The sequence below is a fragment of the Helianthus annuus genome, chromosome 2, assembly GCF_002127325.2.
Source record: "Helianthus annuus cultivar XRQ/B chromosome 2, HanXRQr2.0-SUNRISE, whole genome shotgun sequence".
Taxonomy (NCBI): domain Eukaryota; kingdom Viridiplantae; phylum Streptophyta; class Magnoliopsida; order Asterales; family Asteraceae; genus Helianthus; species Helianthus annuus.
This window is the reverse complement of record NC_035434.2, coordinates 11,595,595-11,617,276: the sequence shown is the minus strand read 5'-3', so window position 1 is coordinate 11,617,276 and position 21,682 is coordinate 11,595,595. Positions and strand designations below refer to the sequence as shown.

The window sequence follows — 21,682 nt, the reverse complement described above, 5'->3', positions numbered from 1 at the left end:
ATTTTGAACTGGTAACATGTTATTCAAACAAGTGAATATTAAAGTTTCAAAACAACTTCATTGATGAATAGCTTATAACTAATTCTTAATTTTTTTTTGGACGGCAAACAACAAAACTACATTTCACCCAAAAAATATGTGCACCAAAACTGAAAACAATATTAATCAATTTTCCGGAAATCTAAAGGACACCCAATTCTCCCACTCGAGTTGGTTTCACCTTGCCCTACTTTTGACCCATAAGAATGCCATTTTGTTGTTTTATTGGCTTTAAACTCTATAGAAACTTTTAGTTTTTAACTCGTATACTTTAAACTCGTATAAACTATCAGATAATATAAAAAAAAAAACTTTCGTAATTGACTTTAGACATTAGCCACAAAATTTACCAAATATCAGAAAATAATATAAAGTATACGAGTTTCAAAGTTTACACTGTCTAAATCGTTTGTCATTAAACAAACGTGTCGAATGTGAAAAAGGTTCATTAATCTCTATTCCTTTGCAAATACATTGACCGGTAGGGTGGTACTAGAATTCATTAAAGATATTTTCTATTTAATATAAAACGTATTAGTTTAAGGCTAAAAGACCAATTATGGTATCATGACACAAATTAAAATTAAAATAATTATTATCAATACATATTCGTATTATTCATTTATATATTATTATTTAACAATAACTACATCTGCACGAGGAAGAGCTCTAGAAGAGGTTTTTTAGTGAAAGCGCTTTCAAAAAACAAACACGTTGCAGACTCACACGTTTGCGCGTGGTCTGCGTGGTACAAACATAAGAGGTTGTGAAGTACTGTCACTCTCAACTTTTTTTACACCCTTTCTATTGACCGTACTTCCACGGTACTTTATGATTGGTCATTTTCATTAAAAAAAAAAAAGGAGAAAACACATTTTAAATTTTACTCTACAAATAAAGAACCACCTTTTCCCTCAATCCCATCATCACCGTTGTTCTCTGCCCTGAAAATTTTGGATCTCCATGTTAAGAAAGAGACAGCTGCAACACCAAAGGTAAACCCCTGACTTTGTTTTACTTAATCGTAAGTGAATACCAAAGTTTTGAGTTCAAATTGCAGAATTTGCACTTGCTCTGCTCAACTGCAATCATGTGACTAAAACTTTCATCCACTCCACCCCTCTTCGAATTTAGGCTATTTGATTTTATTTAGGGTTTTGTTGATATTGTAGATCTGTAGATAGTTATGTTAGTAGGATTAAGATAGTTATATAAAATAATTTAGCTTCAGACTCGGTAAAATACAATTCGAGTTTTGATGTTTTTATACAAGTTTTAAATAATTAGTAAACAATAATACGAAACCATACAAGTCAAAGTAACACACTTAATAAGACACAAAAAATGTAAAACTTATTCGAATTTGGTCTTGCTTAAATAATTCTAATTTTGTTATATTATTTTATTTTAGTTTTGAGTTTGGAAAATTAGACACCCCTAAATCCAAACACAATTGTTTGGCTATGTTAAGGTTGCTTGATTAAGGGAACATACCAAGACAATTAGTTTAGTTTGGCATGAACAATTAAAAAAATTATAAACCCTAACTGAAAATGGTTTTTTAAACCTTGACTTTGAAATTTCTCTTTCAGCATGCAGATAACTGAGATTACATTCTCCATAATACAAGGGATACTAACGACTAGAGATGAGGAATATGGAAAGTTTTACAAACCATATGCTACTTCAATTGTACAATTTCTAAAGATAGCAACATGTGCTACGAGTGGTCTAGACTACTTTCATAATAAGAGGTAAACACATGTTGGTCATTACATTTCAATTAGTTATTAAGACGAGTGTTTAATTCGTTATGGTAATGATCTTTAATATTATGCACACAAACAAATAGTTCTTGGAATTGAGTTTAAAGTTTGTTCTTATACAATGACTAAATTATGTGTCATATTTTACTCGTTTTAATAATTTTAGAAATTCTAATATTTATAGTTAATTTCACACACATTTAGTTTTTCCCCATAACTTTTAAAATATAATATTATTATTCTGTAATCCGGTATGATATTGTGACATGTCTGTTTTATGTACGTTTTGGAAAAAAATATTCAAAATGAGTTAGCATACGTTTTGTTTCGACGTAAATTTTATTCGGGACCGAGTCTGGTTAGGTAACATGTATTTTGACTACTTTTTTTACATGCTTTCGTATGTATGAACTCTCATTTTTTATTACGCCTTAACTTTCTCTTGATATGATATTCATAATCGAGTCGTTGCAACATCATACACTTTTATTTACATACCTAACCACGTCATTGTCATCGCCACAACGGCCGACACTTTTGAAAATTTTATGTTATTTTTTACTCATTTTAAAAATTTTAGCATTCTAATATTTTATAGTTAATTTCACACACATTTAGTTTTTCCCTTATAATATATTTTTTCTATAATCCGGTATGATATTGTGGCATGTCTATTTTTATGTACGTTTTAGGAAAAAAATTATTCAAAATGAGTTAGCCTACGTTTCAACTTAAATGTATTCAGGACCAACTCCGGTTAGGTAGCATGTGTTTTTTACGTCTTTTTTTACATGCTTCCGTATTTATGAACTCTCATTTTTATTACGCTTAACTTTTTCTTGATATAATACTCGAGTCATAATCGAGTTTACGCAACTTCTTACGCTTTTATTTACATACTTAGTCACATCATTGTCACCCGCTACAACGACCGATACTTTTGAAAAGTTAAACTTGAGCAGGCTGTGGTTTTTCAAGTTTTCCATTATGGTTATTTAATTTATATGGATTCGTGTTTTCGTGTTTTTAATGCTCATTTTTTACAACAATTGACATTTATTTTAGATTAATTAAAAAATCGATTCGCTTCCCGACGCGAAGCGTGGGTATAACACTAGTTAATATATATTTATATGTTATCAAGGTTTAAAAACGGAATCGAGAGTTTCGAGGCGTTTTCCCTTTGCGAGGCGAAACGAGGCTCAAGTCCGAGGCGTAATTAAAAAATAAATATAAAAATTATAGATCTTATAAAAAATAAAATAATACTTCAAAATTCTAATAAATACTTCTAGAATTCATTGGGCTAAGTCAAAATTTCTTTATAGGAATGAGCCCAAGTTTAAAGAAAGAGCACAACTTTATAAAAACTCACATCATCTTCTTCAGACTTGTCGTCATCTAAAAACCTCTCCACAAGTCCACCCTCCATCCGAAACCCTGATAGTTGATACCTCCGTCATTTCATATGCTTTGTTTCTTCTTGATCGTCCACGCTATATGTCCATATGTTGCGGTTCTTCTTCAGTATCGCACCTGCTAAGCATCATTTGTTGTTACAGTCGTCTTGTCCAATGGACAAAACCCTAATTCTCCGGTTACCATCAGAAATGTACGCCTCTTCATAAACGACCGCAGGCGTACGTATAATAATAGCCAGCAAGGCGCCGTCTCAAAAACGATTTCTTCCCGTCTCGCCTCCTCGAACGTTTTTTAAACCATTTATCTTATGAATCGTTGTTAGATTATCCTGTACTGAAATATATTTTGTTGTGCAGATTCGTGTTGGGCGTATGCCACTATCGCTTCTATTGAAGCGATGAACCAAATTTTGAATCCTTCGCAAGAGTTTACTCCACTGAGTATCCAACAACTCGTGGACTGTTATGACGAATACAAAGATGACTTTACAAGTTGGGGTGGAGCAAGACGTGCCTTTGGGAGCATTCATAGGAGCAGGGGAGGAATATATAGTGAGAGTGATTATCCGAGTAGGGGTGACCATATCAGGAGGGGCCTTGTGCAATTTGAGATGTTAGTAAAAATTGATTTTCATTTTAGTTGAATAAACTCTTATTTAATTTTGTTAGTTGGCAATTAAACCCAACAGTAGTGATTGACTCTTTCAACAAAGTTGGCCACAACACGAGAGCCATTGTAGAAGTGGTAAGGCGACAGCCCGTGACCGCTGTTGTGGGGTCTCTACCATTGAGAGAGATTTTATACACCGGTAAAAAAAGTTTAGCATTTGTTGTTTTAATTATTGTTTTTTGTTTTTTCTAAACTTTTTTCTTTCATTCAGGGTCGAATAATCCGTTCTTCCGAAGCCGATGGAGACACTCGTTTATACTGTTTTGATCGTCGGATTCGGAAAAAAATACGGATTGGACTATTGGAGATGTCTTAATTTCTGGGGTGCAACTTTTGGTGGTGATGGGACCTTTTACTTGGAGAGGAATATGAATCATTCCCATCGCAATGTTTTGATCGTCGGATTCGGAAAAAAAAACGACGGATTGGACTATTGGAGATGTCTTAATTTCTGGGGTGCAACTTTTGGTGGCGATGGGACCTTTTACTTGGAGAGGAATATGAATCATTCCCATCGCAATGTTTTGATCGTCGGATTCGGAAAAAAAAAAGACGGATTGGACTATTGGAGATGTCTTAATTTCTGGGGTGCAACTTTTGGTGGCGATGGGACCTTTTACTTGGAGAGGAATACGAATCCTCCTCGTCGCAACGGAACAACAGGTATCGCTAGACTATGTTGTTACCTGATGAAAGAAGGTTTTAACATGTGATTGCTGCTATTTTCGTACTTCTTTTGAAACTAGATTAAATGACGCTTTTTGAGCTTTTTTGGAACTTTTGAACTACAACTACCGATGCCTTTTGAGTTCTTTTAGAACTTTTGAACTACTCATGCTATTTGAATGTGTTTTGGACGACCTGTTTTTCGGCCTATCATACGGCCCGTGTCTCTCATATGGTCCGTATAATGTGACAGAGACATCGGTATGCCTTAGAGGTGCACAAAAACCAGTTTGAAAACCATACCCAGTTTTAAACCCAAACCAGACTCAGGCGTAATCAATAATTGTGATCAACCTCTAATGGTTATATATTTTCATGATTATACAAGATAAACAACCATATAGGAAATAATTAAAGGATAAAGTGTCTTAAGATGCAACACCAAGTTGATAGATGTTTGAAGCATCTAGATCCATAATTACACAACAATTCTTTAGCTACATGTTCCATTTTAGCATCAATCATGCTAATATTATATGGTCAACAAAAAGTGAATAAAGTAAAGCTGAGCATCTGTTATTCGTCTGCTTAAGTTGAGGTTTTTCTATATTCGATTAAGCAAAGAAAACCGTTGCACCTTCCTCTGTTATCCTACCATTACCATCTACACCGCAAAGAAAACACAAGTATACTATCGGTATGTTAAGATTACCAAATAATGAGAATTCAATAAAAAAAAAAACCTCAGCCAATTCATACATCCACATGAATACATAAGTTAAGTGTAAATCGATCAGATGCAGAAGCTTTGTATAAGAAAAACATAAGTATAAGATCAGTTTTATAACTACTACCACAACAGTTTCCGGCCATAAATTTATCACAACCGACCACCAATTACACTCTAAGTCCACTGCATCAGAAGAATCATATGATCGAGTGTTTAGGAAACAACCACCAACATAACCATCAGACCAGAAACATCTTTTCTTTCAAAATCCACACCAAATTCATTATATATATTTCATCATTAATCCGATGAAATATAATATTTTTAAAATATTGTTCATGAATGTGGTGGCTTATCTTTGAAACATTATACAACATTAACTAGGTTTATTCACTCAATCGGCTGAGACACATACGTTTCCGTCAAACACCCTAAACATCAATAATACCGTCTACACATCCCAAAACTATAATTTGTTTTCAATCAAAATGAATGAAATGTGAAGTTCTAATACCATTCAAGCTTCATCTCAAAGAATAATGTTTCATAATCTGTATTCAAAATTTAGGAGCTTTAACCACCAATATGAAACTGATTTCTTCATTTTACAACATATCAAAACCAAAACAAAATTCATCACCTAACATTCTCTTTCCTTGGAAGCAACCAAACCACCGTAGATACTCTCTCTCTCTCTCTCTCTCTCTCTCTCTCTCTCTCTCTCTCTCTCTTTCTCTCTTCGCTCCTACCCACTGCTGTCACCGCCACAATCAAATCCAGTTGGAGGTTCGCACCGACACCTAAGACCATCTACAATATAAATTTCATAGTCTAACTCTAAATATTTCCCAAGTTATGACTTAAAACATAACACGTAAAATCTGCAGAAAAACACGGCTTTAATTGCTGAAACGAACTAATTCATTTAAAACAGCAAACGACCTCTAAAAATTATGATTCCGGCGCCATTAGAAGCGTATTTCGAAATGCCATGTTTTAGACTCCAGAAAATCATGTTTTCGTTATATTAGGACCCGGTTACAGCTGTCGGACAGATTGCTGTTTTTCGCATATACATTACTAAAACGAGTTTCCGGGTTTCTCTATCGTGATTTACCGTCATATAAACATCTCTACATTATTCATAGCCGGTCATAGATTGTTTTATATCAGATTTATCATACACTATCATCAATATCATCAAACATGACAACCCTAATCAAACTATACATACCTAATTAAACCGTAATACAAATCCTCATATACGTTTTTCATGGTTTCTAGTCTACCAATTAACAACATAACATCAAGTTCATCAACGACTAATACCAATACAGCCATGTATTTGCATAATTTAAAAATCAAAACACATAACGCACTAACTGAATGAAGATGAGAGAGAGAGTTCGAGCGAGGGAGGGGTCCTTGCTGCAGCCGTGGATCACCAGGGGAAGGAGAGGGTAGGGTTTGTGTTGATGTGTTATGAAGAAACGTGATAAAGAGAAAACGCTCAAAAGTGTGAGAACGGTAAGAACGCTTCCTGGCCTAACACGTATCACGCCGCTTAAAAAGGAGCGGAGGGGCTTTTTTGTCCTTTCATTTTCTTCTTTTCCAATTCCGCTTTTCCCAATATTGTTGGTTTTTAAGATTTTTGGCGTTAACCAAATTCAATATTTAATGGCGTTTAATGGTTTCATCTTATTAACATTTTGGCGTTTATGGCGTTTGCTCATTTTCTTGTATTTATGTTAGATTTAGCTGTCTTTTTGCTTCTTTTGTTTATTTGAGCTCATTTAATCCTGAAAACACAAAAGGAAGACAAAAGCACACTTTTTTCCAACATTAGTACTAAAAAAGGGTTAGTTATATGCCACAATTGATGTAATTTATATGTTGCATTTTGTGCACATCAGCGGCGAGCGGAGCGGGAATGAAATGATACAAATGACGACATTGTCTGCAATAGACAGCGCCATAGGATTCAAAACGCTATAAAATCGACTCTCACTTCACACAAACCACTACTAAAGCGCAGGAACACATCAACCATACAATCACATAAGCAAAACATCATATAAGCATATAATCACAGAACACATAAGCAAGTAGGGGCACGTAAGCACGTAAGGCACAGGAGCACAAAAGTCAACCAGAATACAGAAACCTATCATTCAAAGCTCGCGCGTTAGAGAATATCGATTAACGAGCACACATCTAGTAGCATAGCATAAGCGGGTAACATAACATGTGACACCCCAGGGAAACCAGTAAACGATACAACTTAACTAGCTTCCTCGGTAACCGCATGTTAAATTTCGGGACGAAATTTCTTTCAAGTTGGGGATAATGTGACAACCCGTAACTTCAGGTTAATGCTTTAACTTAACACAATTAAGTTGGTCACACAATCTTTAGCATTGCATGGAATTATGCATTACTTTATGCATTATTTGACTTACATGAGAACTTTGTGCCTTGACTGTAAATTATATGTGGTGTGTGTGTTTTATGTAAAAGATAATACTTAGGGGTGTTTAGGGAAGTTAGTGGAACTTAATAACCCCTAACCCTAACCTCTCTCACAAATCATTATACGTATTTCAATCTTCCTCTACAATCATCTCCTGCAATCATCTTTTTCATCATTCTTGGTGGCACAAGCTCTCAATCATCACTTTTGATCTCTCTCTTCATCTAGAATCAATCTAAGGTCGTGTGAAACGGACCTAACCATTAATTAACACTAGAAGCACAATAACAAACCGAGCAAACCAAGGTGAGTTCACACTCTTACCAAGGCATGGGATTCCCGGGGTAGGGAATGGGATTGGATGATTATCTGTATTTACGTTGTTGTTGGGAATTATTAAATACTGACCTCGGTTGGGAAAGGTCACTTATAGATACTGCTGGACTAGTGATACATGGGGAAGCCCCCACTACTCTTCGCACACATGCCTGTAATGGCTGCGATACTGATACTGATTTTCGCACACATGCCTGGAATGGCCGCGATACTGATACTAAACTTCGCACACATGCCTGGAGGGCCGCGATACAAATAAAACTAGTCTACAATACATGGGAAACCCCCACTAACCTTCGCAAACATGCCTGGAGGGCCACGATGTAATTATAAACGATACATGGGTTACTAAACAAACAAACGTTTTACGAAATGAACACTATTACTAAACAACCCACTGTGAACTCGCTCAACTAGTTGTTGACTTTCTGTTACATGCCTTGCAGGTCGTTAGGTATGCATGGAGCTTGCACTGGGAGGCGTGGTCGTTGTGGACAAGGATCGTGAATGCTTTGATTAAACATTTTGATATTACATATTCATACTTATGTTGGGTTTATTTTTATGCTTCCGCTAAACAATGATATTGCACTTATGTTTTGAACACCTTTCATATTGGTTTGGTTGAATTACATTTACTTTTACTTATTACTTATTACTTACATGTTCAATATGATTGGTGGCTTGATCTTGGTCAGTCACGCTCCCAAGCGGTGATACTCCGCGGGTGGATTTTGGGGGTGTGACAGATTGGTATCAGAGCCATTGGTTATAGAGAACTTGGTTTTAATACGGGGAAAACGTTTTTATTAAAACCAGACTATAACCAGTGCAGTGCTCAACGATCTACAACGACGCTTCTCTCCACGTGCAAGGCTCAACATCATAGGTACTACTATTCATGTTTACTTTACCTACTTGCTAGAATTACATAGAACTTTGCTCGTGGTATGCTTAGATTACATTGTCTACTATTCGTTATTGCTTGAGAACACTTGTGTGCTTACTCTCTTCTGTCATTGCACTATTCGCGAACGCTCTCTCACTTATGTTACCTTTGCTATGAAGATCATGGCTGGACGCATTAACTTGACACAAGCCCAGTTGACGGCTCTCATAAACGAACAAGTTGCTGCGGCACTTGCAGCCGCACAAGCAGGAGGTCAACACGCTCAGCCACCTGTTTGCACTTTCAAGAATTTCATGGACTGTCGTCCAAGCACGTTCAGTGGCACGGAGGGAGCAGTGGGACTCCTCCATTGGTTTGAAAAGCTCGAGTCTGTGTTTGAGATGTGTGAATGCCCTGAGGCTCGAAGGGTGAAGTACGCCACTGGCCCACTGGAAGGAATCGCGCTGACTTGGTGGAATGCGCAAGTTCAACTTTTAGGATTGCAGCTGCTAACGCCACTCCTTGGAATGATTTCAAGGAGCTGATTAAACGGGAATACTGAACACGTGACGACATCCACAAGTTAGAGTTGGAGTTCTTTCATTTGAAGATGTCTGGGTCGGAAATTGAGGCATATACTAAAAGGTCAAACGAACTGGCCGTTCTGTGTCCAACTATGGTGGACCCTTCTATCAGACGTATTGAGTTGTATCTCAAAGGGCTGGCACCAGAAATTCAAAGCCACGTGACATCGGCCAACCTTGCTAACATCCAGGATATTCAGCGTCTTGCTCATCACCTCACAGATCAGGCAGTGGAACAGAACAGGCTGCCTAAACATATCAGTGCTACCGATGCTACTACTTCCGCTACTCCCAGTGATAACAAGCGGAAATGGGATGGGGATTCCAGCAAAGGTTCAGCTACAGCTCAGTCTCAGGTTCAGCAGCGCAAGACTGATAACTACCAGAGCCCTGGTCAGCAATCTTCGGGCAATCAAAGACAGGGTGGATACCGGGGAAATCTCCCAAGGTGCAATACTTGCAACAAGCACCACAACGGCCAGTGCAACAAGGGTCATTGTCAGCGGTGCCTCAAGATGGGTCACGAGGCTAAAGATTGCAGAAGCTCACGACCTGCGAACCAGAATCAGCAACAACAACCACCTGCTCCACGAAACCAGCAGTAGCAACAGCAACGAGGCAACAGAGGATGCTATCAATGTGGTGCTGAAGGCCACTTCAAACGTGACTGCCCCCAGTTAAACCAGAACCAGAACAACAACAATAACAACAATCAGGACAATGGCAACAACAACAACGGGGGAAACAATAATGGCAATGATGCTAGGGGTCGCGTGTTCGTGCTGGGGCAGGGTGATGCAAGGAATAATCCTAACGTAGTTATGGGTAAGTTTCTTCTCGACGACTTTTATGTTACTATATTGTTTGATTCGGATGCGGATACCAGTTATGTGTCTCTAAAAGTTAGTCAAATGTTAAAACGTACACCAACACCCTTAAACACCAAACATGTCGTAGAGTTAGCCAACAGTAAAAGTTTAGAGGCCACACATGTAGTCAAAGGTTGTAACATCGTCTTAGCCGGTCAGACTTTCTCCATCGACCTCATTCCTATAGTTCTGGGTAGCTTCGACATCGTCATTGGTATGGATTGGTTATCCCAACAGCAAGCAGAGATCTTATGCAAGGAGAAGATTGTTCGTATTCCCCGTTCTGGTAAAGAACCTCTCGAAGTTCAAGGCGACAAGAGTGGTGCCGTGGTCGGCATCATCTCCTTTTTGAAGGCCCAGAAATGCTTGCGAAAGGGTCACACTGCCATTTTGGCACTCGTTACTGATGCATCAGCAAAGGAGAAGAGATTGGAAGATATCCCAGTGGTACGCGATTTCCCTCAAGTGTTTCCTGAAGATTTACCTGGGCTACCGCCTCACCGTCAGGTAGAGTTTCAGATTGAACTAGCTCCTGGAGCAGCACCAATAGCTCGCGCACCGTATCGTTTAGCTCCAACTGAACTGGAAGAACTATCTAAACAACTGCAAGAACTCTTGGATAAGGGTTTTATTCGTCCTAGCTCTTCGCCTTGGGAGCTCCAGTGTTATTCGTGAAAAAGAAGGACGGTACCTTCAGGATGTGCATAGATTACCATGAACTAAACAAGGTGACAGTGAAGAACCTCTTTCCCCTGCCACGTATTGATGACTTATTCGACCAGTTGCAAGGGTCGAGCTGCTACTCCAAGATTGACCCGAGGTCAGGTTACCATCAGCTGAGAGTCCGGGATGAGGACGTCTCTAAGACAGCATTCAGAACTCGCTACGGCCACTACGAGTTTCTAGTCATGCCATTCGGGCTAACGAACACGCCTGCAGTTTTCATGGATCTTATGAACAGGGTGTGCAAGCCTTATTTAGACAAGTTTGTGATTGTTTTCATCGACGACATCCTGATCTCCTCCAAGAGTCAAGAGAAACACGAGCAGCATCTACGACTTATCTTGGAACTTCTTCGAAAGGAACAACTGTACGCCAAGTTTTCAAAATGCGACTTCTTGCTTGTAACACCTCGAAAATTCATGTCCAATATTTTATCGACACGTGTAAAGGACTGAATTAGAAGGGCTAAAGTTGACAAACAAGGAAACTGTGTGAATATAAGGATCCAGAATGTCAACAATGGATAAATATATTTTAAATAGCCCTAAAAGATGTTTATACCTTCAAACGAATAAGTCATGGATCATACGAAGCTAATTGTGAAAGAAAGTGAGGAATTACAAACTACAGGGGCTAAATGTGTCAACATGTTTAAAATATACCTCTGAGTGATCTTTTAGCAGACCCGAAGCTTTGTAATGATAAATTATACTCACAAGAATGTGTGATAAAAATTTCACAAGGTTTCGATTAAGTATGAGAAAGTTATGACAATATTCGTATACGAGGGATTAAAAGCGTCAACATTGAAATTTAAGACTTCTCGGTGAACGTATGAATAACCGTGGACTAAACAAAGTTGGTTTATGGCTTGAGGTCCTTAAAAGTCAAGTTTGGGGGTTTATAGTGCAAGAAACCATCTTAAAATCAAGATTGGAAGGACCAGGGACCAAAATTGCAAATTTTGAAACTTTGTAACTGGATCAGACTGGCCATGCGGGGCGCGTAAGATCCTTATGGATCCTTATGCGGGCCGCCTAAGGTCCCCAGATACAGAAAATGTTGGCAGCTGCCTGTTCCAGCCGGTTTAACCGACTTAGAAGCCTGGTTTTCAATACTTGGAGCTTGTTTGATGGTTTTAAAGAGCCTAGGAACACTTGGAATGATCCCATAACATTTATAGACTTAGTTGTAGTGATCAAATGGATCCAAGAAACCTATGTAAGGGGCATGAAGTTCATTGTTCAAATGCTCATTCACTTACAACTTCACAACTTGGTTTCTGGAGCTACCTACGTTTAGGAGAAGACTTGGAAGTGTAGAAAAGATAGCAAGGACCTTAAGTAAGAGTTCTAATCCTTGTTTAGTCATTCTAGTTAGCTTATATTCCTAAAAGTCAAGCCGTTGTAATTAAGATTTGACTTCGTCATTAATCTTAATTACTCCAGTCATTTTTCATTATGAAAGTACCTATGAGTTGGTAATTATGTGGGCATTAAACCCTTAAAAGGGCACCCTCTGATTCCTACTCTAACTTGGTCAATTGTCGAGTCAGACTTAGTTACAAAAAGTCAACAGGAAGCTATTTTGTAAATAAACACATAAATATCAATGTGTAAGATATGAAACCTGTTTTGACACTCATATAACTTGGTAATTAATATAAGAACATGTCTAAACATGTTCAACTCGACAATTTTCAGTTTAAACTCGGTTCGGGACCGAAAGTCGCATAGTTTGACTTATGCTTTGACTTTCAATTCTGACCCGTTTGAGCATGAATTAGGAATGCCTTAGAGCTTTAATAGGACCAAGTTACCTATAAGTATAACCCTCTGTGATTATACAACTTGGTTCGTTGGTTATCCAATTCATATGCAAGATTCCGTTAAATGCTTAAATGTTGACTATTATGCCCTTATCACCTTAAAATGTGATTTTTGAAAAAGTGAAAGGATAGAAACCTTCACTACTGATTTATAAACTTGTCCTTAGAATTTGACATCACTTTGAGGTCTAGATTTAGAGTTATGCTCATTAGCGTAATTAAGAAGCTTTTAAGTAAATAAACCGCATAATTAGCATATAGCCTATCTAAACCCAATTTTTAATAGCAAAACTATTACCCACTGATGTAATATAATATTTTGGGATTTTTGGATATTTTTATTTATTTTTAGGCTGAGCATAACTTAGAGTTCTAAGCTTGATTCGGTAATTGCCGGTTTTGCCCTTTTAGGCTATAAAATAAGTTTTACAAATCCTTTTGACCCCAAACCTTTTTCTACTGATCTAATATGATAAACAAAGTATTTTGAGCCTTCTGGAATAGTAAAAATATCAGCTTTCCTTTAAAAACCCGAAAATGGCTCCAAAACGTCTTTTTAAGCGTTTAAAACGCATAGTATGTATTAAAACCATATTAGATATATAAGACTTGATACCTAATGATTTTTTAAGTAAATTTCTATACTTTATCAGTAAGTAAAAGTTTTGAAGTCAGATTTCCAGTTTTGACCTTTAAACCTTAGGTGAAATTACCAAAATGCCCCTTCGGAGCATAGTATGGTTAGAAATGATAAATTTCACATATAGGTTATACCCTACTGATATAACTTAGTAAATTGAGTATTTTTACTGATTACATCAGACCCGAAACTCAGAAACGTTTTTAAACCCTTTTATAACCTTTTAAATGACCAAAATACCCTTACGAGGCGTAATTGGAGTTTACAATCATTTTGGGCATAATAGAAGACATCCTACTGATGTCACAACATATTTAAGGTATATTAACTAATGGAACATGTTCATGACTCTTATGGTTACCCGTTACGCATGTTTCGCGTTCGGATCGGTCTATGTAACTAGTTTACATATATTAGCCGAAACGGGTCAAACCATATCGTTTTTGTCTCAAAATTCAGAATGTGTTTAAGATACCCATATTAAACAAGTATACAAGCTTGTCGGGTCAAAACCACATTCTAAGCCGGTCTTCGCTTTATCATGCGTTTGAACCGTGCCTTCCTTTGAAAACTAACTGGTCTAAAGCTTAGGCTAAATTAATGACCCGTTAGGATTCTAATAGGTTATTAAAAACCTTCGTTCCAGATTAGGAGCCCAGTAAAAGCTACGTGCACTTGCTGTATTTGATTTGTACTTTGCTCAGGTAAATACCCTTAACTTATTTTCCCTATACGGGCTTGGGATATGGTACTATAAAAGTACCGCTTGGTCGGGTGTATGTAGTCATTTAAATCGGATTGTGATTAATGCATTGCATGACCCGTTTGATATGTATTATTTGGTGTATGGCCTTTGGGGGTTAAATGACCATGTCCCGAATATCCTTGGCATCATTCATGAAATGGCCACGACCTAAGCACGGGGTGTAGGCGTACACCTGACAGTTGCATTATGTAAAAACTGGTATCCCACTATAAGGAATCGACCTTGTGGGCATTATACCTGTGGCGTGTCAGTTAACTTAAGTCCGGCCTTACAACCGGCCCTAATGGACGACAAATGAGTAAAACTGTATATAAGATTATTTTGAATAATTGTCCCAAGTTATAAAATATTTTTGCCGAAGAGCATTTAAATCAATTTTCAAACTCTTTTCAAAATGAGTCAGTTAAGTTGTATTTACCAGTGCAAACTGACGTATTTTCCAAAAAGGCTAACTGCAGGTACTAGACGAAATAGGCTGGCTACTCCAGGCATCATTACTCAAGTCTCGCAAGCTTTAGATGTCAAAGTCTGTTGAACAGTCTTCCTTTTTATTCGATCCGCATGTGGATCTGTTTCGACTGTTTTGTGATACTTAGACATTACAAATTATTCAGTTGAAATAAATCTATCTTTTGCTTCCGCTGTGCATTTATATGTTGTGTTGATTGACTATGATGATATCAATTACGTCACGGTACTCCCCACCGGGCCCACCGGTGACACGTGGAAAATAGGGGTGTGACATTGCTTCGTGAAGTCCATTTTCTCGGCCATGTGGTAAACAAGGATGGGATTCATGTTGATCCATCCAAGGTAGACTCGATCAGGAACTGGCCTGCACCACGTACACCAACGGAAATACGCCAATTCTTGGGTTTGGCGGGTTATTACAGACTGTTCATCAAAGACTTCTCAAAGATCGCACAGCCGTTTACATTACTGACACAGAAAGGTGTTACCTATCGTTGGGGTAATACACAAGAAACGGTTTTTCAACACCTAAAGGATAGGCTTTGCAGCGCACCTATTCTCTCATTGCCAGAGGGCACAGACAATTTTGTGGTCTACTGCGATGCGTCGATTCAGGGTCTTGGTTGTGTATTGATGCAAAGGGATAAAGTCATTGCTTACGCCTCGCGCCAACTTAAAGTTCACGAGCGGAACTACACTACACATGATTTAGAATTGGGAGCTGTTGTTTTCGCGCTTAAGATATGGCGACACTACCTGTACGGTACCAAGTGCACTATCTACACCGATCACAGGAGTCTCGAGCATATCTTCAAGCAGAAGGAATTGAACATGCGTCAACGTCGATGGGTTGAACTACTGAACGATTACGAATGCGCCATCAAGTACCACACAGGCAAAGCCAATGTTGTGGCTGACACCCTCAGTCGGAAAGACACTACGCCTAAACGCATATGAGCATTGCAACTCACAATCCAGTCCAGTCTTCCTGCACAGATACGAGATGCTCAGGTAGAAGCATTGAAACCAGAAAACGTCAGGGCTGAAGCCCTACGCGGCTCAAGGAAACGGTTAGAACAAAGGGAAGACGGCGCCTACTATGTAACAGGACGCATTTGGGTTCCACATTATGGCAACTTACGCGAGCTGGTAATGGATGAAGCTCACAAGTCTCGCTACTCGGTACATCCAGGTTCAGATAAAATGTACCACGATCTTAGAACTACGTACTGGTGGCCTAGCATGAAGGCCTACATAACAACTTACGTCAGCAAGTGTTTGACTTGTGCGAGAGTCAAAGTCGAATATCAGAAACCATCAGGCCTACTTCAGCAACCAAAGATTCCACAATGGAAATGGGAGGAAATTTCCATGGATTTTGTTACTGGCCTGCCTAGATCCCAGCGTGGGAACGGTACTATTTGGGTGATCGTGGATCGACTCACAAAGTCTGCTCACTTCTTGGCTATCAAGGAAACTGACAAGTTCTCTACTTTAGCAGACGTATACTTGAAGGAAGTTGTTTCAAGGCATGGAGTGCCAACCTCTATTATCTCAGATCGTGATGCACGATTTACTTCAGAACTATGGCAAGCAATGCACAAATATTTTGGCTCTCGGTTAGACATGAGCACAGCTTACCACCCTCAGACGGATGGGCAGTCTGAGCGCAGTATTCAGACTCTAGAAGACATGCTTCGAGCGTGTGTTATCGACTTCGGTAATAGCTGGGAAAAACATCTCCCGTTAGTGGAGTTTTCGTACAACAACAGTTACCACACCAGCATACAAGCCGCTCCATTCGAGGCATTATACGGACGTAAATGCCGATCACCTCTTTGTTGGGCAGAGGTGGGTGATAGTCAGATCACAGGTCCAGAAATGGTAGTTGATGCTACTGAACGGATTGCACAGATACGACAATGCATGGCGGCGGCTCGTGACCGTCAGAAAAGCTACGCTGATAAACGCATAAATCGCTCGAGTTCCAAGTTGGGGATCGAGTGCTACTCAAACTCTCACCCTGGAAGGGTGTGGTTTGTTTTGGTAAACGAGGCAAGCTCAATCCGCGGTATGTTGGACCGTTCGAAATCATTGAAAGAATAGGCAAAGTGGCCTACAGACTGAACCTACCAGCAGAACTTGGTGCAGTTCATAACGTTTTTCACGTGTCGAATCTGAAGAAGTGTCTGTCAGATGAGACCCTCATAGTTCCTCTGAAGGAACTCACTATCGACGAACAGTTGCATTTCGTCGAGGAACCTGTTGAAATCACGGACCAGGATGTTAAGGTCCTCAAGAACACTAGAATACCTCTTGTATGAGTTCGTTGGAACTCCCGTCGTGGTCCAGAGTTCACCTGGGAACGAGAAGACCAAATGAAACTCAAGTATCCCCAGTTATTCGGAAACCATGCAACCACTACTGAGGCTGAAGCTACTACAGAATTTCGGGACGAAATTCCCAATCAACGGGGGGATGATGTGACACCCCAGGGAAACCAGTAAACGATACAACTTAACTAGCTTCCTTAGTAACCGCATGCTAAATTTCGGGACGAAATTTCTTTCAAGTTGGGGATAATGTGACAACCCGTAACTTCAGGTTAATGCTTTAACTTAACACAATTAAGTTGGTCACACAATCTTTAGCATTGCATGGAACTATGCATTACTTTATGCATTATTTGACTTACATGAGAACTTTGTGCCTTGACTGTAAATTATATGTGGTGTGTGTGTTTTATGTAAAAGATAATACTTAGGGGTGTTTAGGGAAGTTAGTGGAACTTAATAACCTCTAACCCTAACCTCTCTCACAAATCATTATACGTATTTCAATCTTCCTCTACAATCATCTCCTGCAATCATCTTTTTCATCATTCTTGGTGGCACAAGCTCTCAATCGTCACTTTTGATCTCTCTCTTCATCTAGAATCAATCTAAGGTCATGTGTAACGGACCTAACCATTAATTAACACTAGAAGCACAATAACAAACCGAGCAAACCAAGGTGAGTTCACACTCTTACCAAAGCATGGGATTCCCGGGGTAGGGAATGGGATTGGATGATTATCTGTATTTACGTTGTTGTTGGGAATTATGAAATACTGACCTCGTTTGGGAAAGGTCACTTATAGATACTGCTGGACTTGTGATACATGGGGAAGCCCCCTACTCTTCGCACACATGCCTGTAATGGCCGCGATACTGATACTGATCTTCGCACACATGCCTGGAATGGCCGCGATACTGATACTAAACTTCGCACACATGCCTGTAATGGCCGCGATACTGATACTGATCTTCGCACACATGCCTGGAATGGCCGCGATACTGATACTAAACTTCGCACACATGCCTGGAGGGCCGCGATACAAATAAAACTAGTCTACAATACATGGAAAACCCCCACTAACCTTCGCAAACATGCCTGGAGGGCCGCGATGTAATTACAAACGATACATGGGTTACTAAACAAACAAACGTTTTACAAAATGAACACTATTACTAAACAACCCACTGTGAACTCGCTCAACTAGTTGTTGACTTTCTGTTACATGCCTTGCAGGTCGTTAGGTATGCATGGAGCTTGCACTGGGAGGCGTGGTCGTTGTGGACAAGGATCGTGAATGCTTTGATTAAACATTTTGACATTACATATTCATACTTATGTTGGGTTTATTTTTATGCTTCCGCTAAACATTGATATTGCACTTATGTTTTGAACACCTTTCATATTGGTTTGGTTGAATTACATTTACTTTTACTTATTACTTACATGTTCAATATGATTGGTGGCTTGATCCTGGTCAGTCACGCTCCCAAGATGTGATACTCCGCGGGTGGATTTTGGGGGTGTGACATAACATGCGATCATCCACAAGTAGCAACGATTTGTTAGCGTTGTGTAGTGTGTTGCGTGTGATAGGCGGAGCAAGAAGCATTAAATCGAAACCATCAGTATCTCAATACGCTTACAAATAAAGAAAACAACATGAAACACATAAAATTCCACATAGAACGACAAATATCAGAGTCAGCAGTTGCGGGCTCAGAATCGAAATAAATCAGCGATTTTGCGGGCTTGAAATCCGGGATAGATTATCTAAGGCTAGATAGACGTCGACTACCCAAAGTGATTAGACTATTCACAAGGACTTTTGGGTACATACTTTGGCTTTCGAGACTATGCTCTCGCCTCGATTTGGGTGAACGGTACGCATCCTTCCAGCTATAGTGTGGTTTCAAGTCGTTGGAGTCCAACGAGACTTTGGTGAGAGCTTTGTAAAACCAAAATAAAGATCGGAACAAGTCGCCAAGGTTCGGGTTTCACCCCTAGCATAACAATCACATTCCTTTCTGATGAGATAGAGAGGAAAATTTTGCGTTAAAGTATGGATTTCACTCCTGGTTCAACGCAAATTCTCTTGTTTATAGATAAAAATGTGGGTCGAACAAGCGGTTCAGTCGAGAGTTTGCGGTTTTCACACCTAATCTTGACCTAACCACTCGTTCATTTTTAAAAATAGTGTGCAGTGTAAACTACCTTAGGAAAGGTAGTGTGATAGTATAGCGTGAGTGCGAGTTGCACAAGGCGGCATGTTGGTACTTAGACTATAGACTAGGTCGTTTCTAAGACATCGACCCGGACTAGGTCGAGTCTTGCCTAATTCCCTATAGTTATGGCTCTGATACCAATCTGTCACACCCCAACCGATGACGGAAACATCAGGGCATAGCACTGAGCGAAACATATTGTCAAGCGAAATTCCATAACGACTAAATTACCAAATAGTTAATATTATGTCCCACACCATAACCCATCAAGTAATCTAATTATTACAGACATAGATATTCTCATAACAAAACATATTCCGACAACTCAGATTCAAATAAATAAATTGTCTTTGTTTCTAGACTCCATCCTACTTGATTCCACAAAAGCAGATAAAGTGCAGCATCCTAAGCACCTGTCACATACGTTAAAATAAAGGTCAATACACATAGTGTAAAGGTGAGCATACAAGTTTGATATAGTATAATAGAGTTCGAAATCGTTTACGCATAACCAGCATGTAACATGTACAAAGTGAAGGCAAGTAGGTTATCGATAGAGAAATATGCACAGACGTGACTGCGAGTTGTAGAATGCGCAACACATATCCCTACTAGGACACGTGAAGTAAAGACCTTAACAACCCCTGTCCAAACTATAGTACTATCATTGCTAAGGTGTCAGTCAACAATCAATGTGTTAACATAACATACAAGCATTCATCGAATAACATGTAGCATGCAATAACAGTTAGCGTATAAATAGTGTTTGCGTTGTGTGTCGATTGTGATTTAGAATAAGTAACGTATGTAACACCCAAAAGTGTGTAAAGCAAAAAGGGATCGAGTTGTAACATTCTTTAAAATCGACCCATTTCAAAATTCGACCCGTTTTAAAAATACGAATCCTAAACGTTAAACCTCGGAAATTTTCGCAAAATAAATAATCGTTGATAGGATATCGTTAATTTAATCCGTTTATAAAAAAATGGTTATTTATTTCTTCTTATTTTATTTAACCTTATAATCTAAAAGTTTTATTCTTTTTATAAAAATAATAATCCAGTTAGTCTCGTTAGATTTCAAGTTAGAATTAAGATTCTGTAAGTAACCTAGTTAAATTAATTAAAAGATTTATAGTTTAAATCTAAATTAACAAAATTAGTAAAATAAATATATAAGTTTAAAAAGTATAATAATAATATTGATTAATTTAAGTTAAAGGTTAATATATTTTAGTTAAACAAATTAACTATGTTAAAGAAACTCAGTTAGCTCAGTTAGTGCGTGCAGCTGGTGAAACTGCAGGGGCTAAAGTGAAACTATTAAAACTTAAAAAGATGGGCTACCATCATCATTGCTGTTTTAATCTTTAAATCCAATTAATTTTATACACAACTTAGCTGATCCTTTATTCAAATTTGCCGCCACTAGCGACAGTTGGAACATTGCCATTTTTCCATTCTCCTTGCTGACGTTTCGATGAATAACAATCGTATCCGCATTTCCCTTTTTCCAATCAATCATTTCCAAAAAAACCCGACCTCATTCCTTTATTCGGTTCAATCACGAACCATTTCCAAATTTGCGCGACCTCATAGACATCTTATAAATGCCGACACCCTCCTCACCATTTCACACGCACAAATCTGCTTCCAATACACACCCAACCATCCTTTTCCTCCTTGTCGCCCAAACTCTTTGAACGCGTACAGTTCCCATATTTCCTTTTTCTTTTACCTATGATTGTTGATTGATCGGAAGTCGATATCATTTCCGCATTTCCTTTTCGGTTCCAATAACGAACAAAGACGAAATCATATCCCCGTTCCTCGATGATTATCATTCTTACCATGTCGATTTGGAAAGTTAACAAAATTCGATTCTATGATTTGTGTATATATAGCATCGATCCATCTCGACACCCTACCCTCAACCCACTAACCTGTTTCGACAACACAACATCCTTTCGAATCACTTCGAAGTGCGGAACAAAACACCATACGCCACCGGAGACAAACCCGCAACTACTCGAAGTTCGCTACATCGCACCCTTTTGCTTTCTCGTTTAAAGCTTTGACGAAACCTTATTTCTCTACGTTAAAAGGCAGCCTCTGCACCTCCCCGGAGTTCACGGTTCGCACCGGAGAACACACGTCGAAGCCAACCGGAGTCACGACGGAACTCGGTTCCTTTGTTCAGTATATTTTTCCTTCTTATTAATTTTCATATATTGAACTGCCACGATAATTAAACCA

At 38.7% G+C, this 21,682-nt stretch overlaps 1 long non-coding RNA gene across 1 annotated transcript; it reads left to right on the top strand.

The window, feature by feature from the left end:
- The first annotated feature begins 947 nt into the window (after positions 1–947).
- LOC110891651 lies at positions 948–4,731 on the top strand. The gene is made up of 4 exons (XR_002565449.2): positions 948–1,034; positions 1,632–1,793; positions 3,584–4,035; positions 4,108–4,731. It is a non-coding gene; the product is annotated as an uncharacterized LOC110891651 (long non-coding RNA).
- The last annotated feature ends 16,951 nt before the right edge of the window (positions 4,732–21,682 follow it).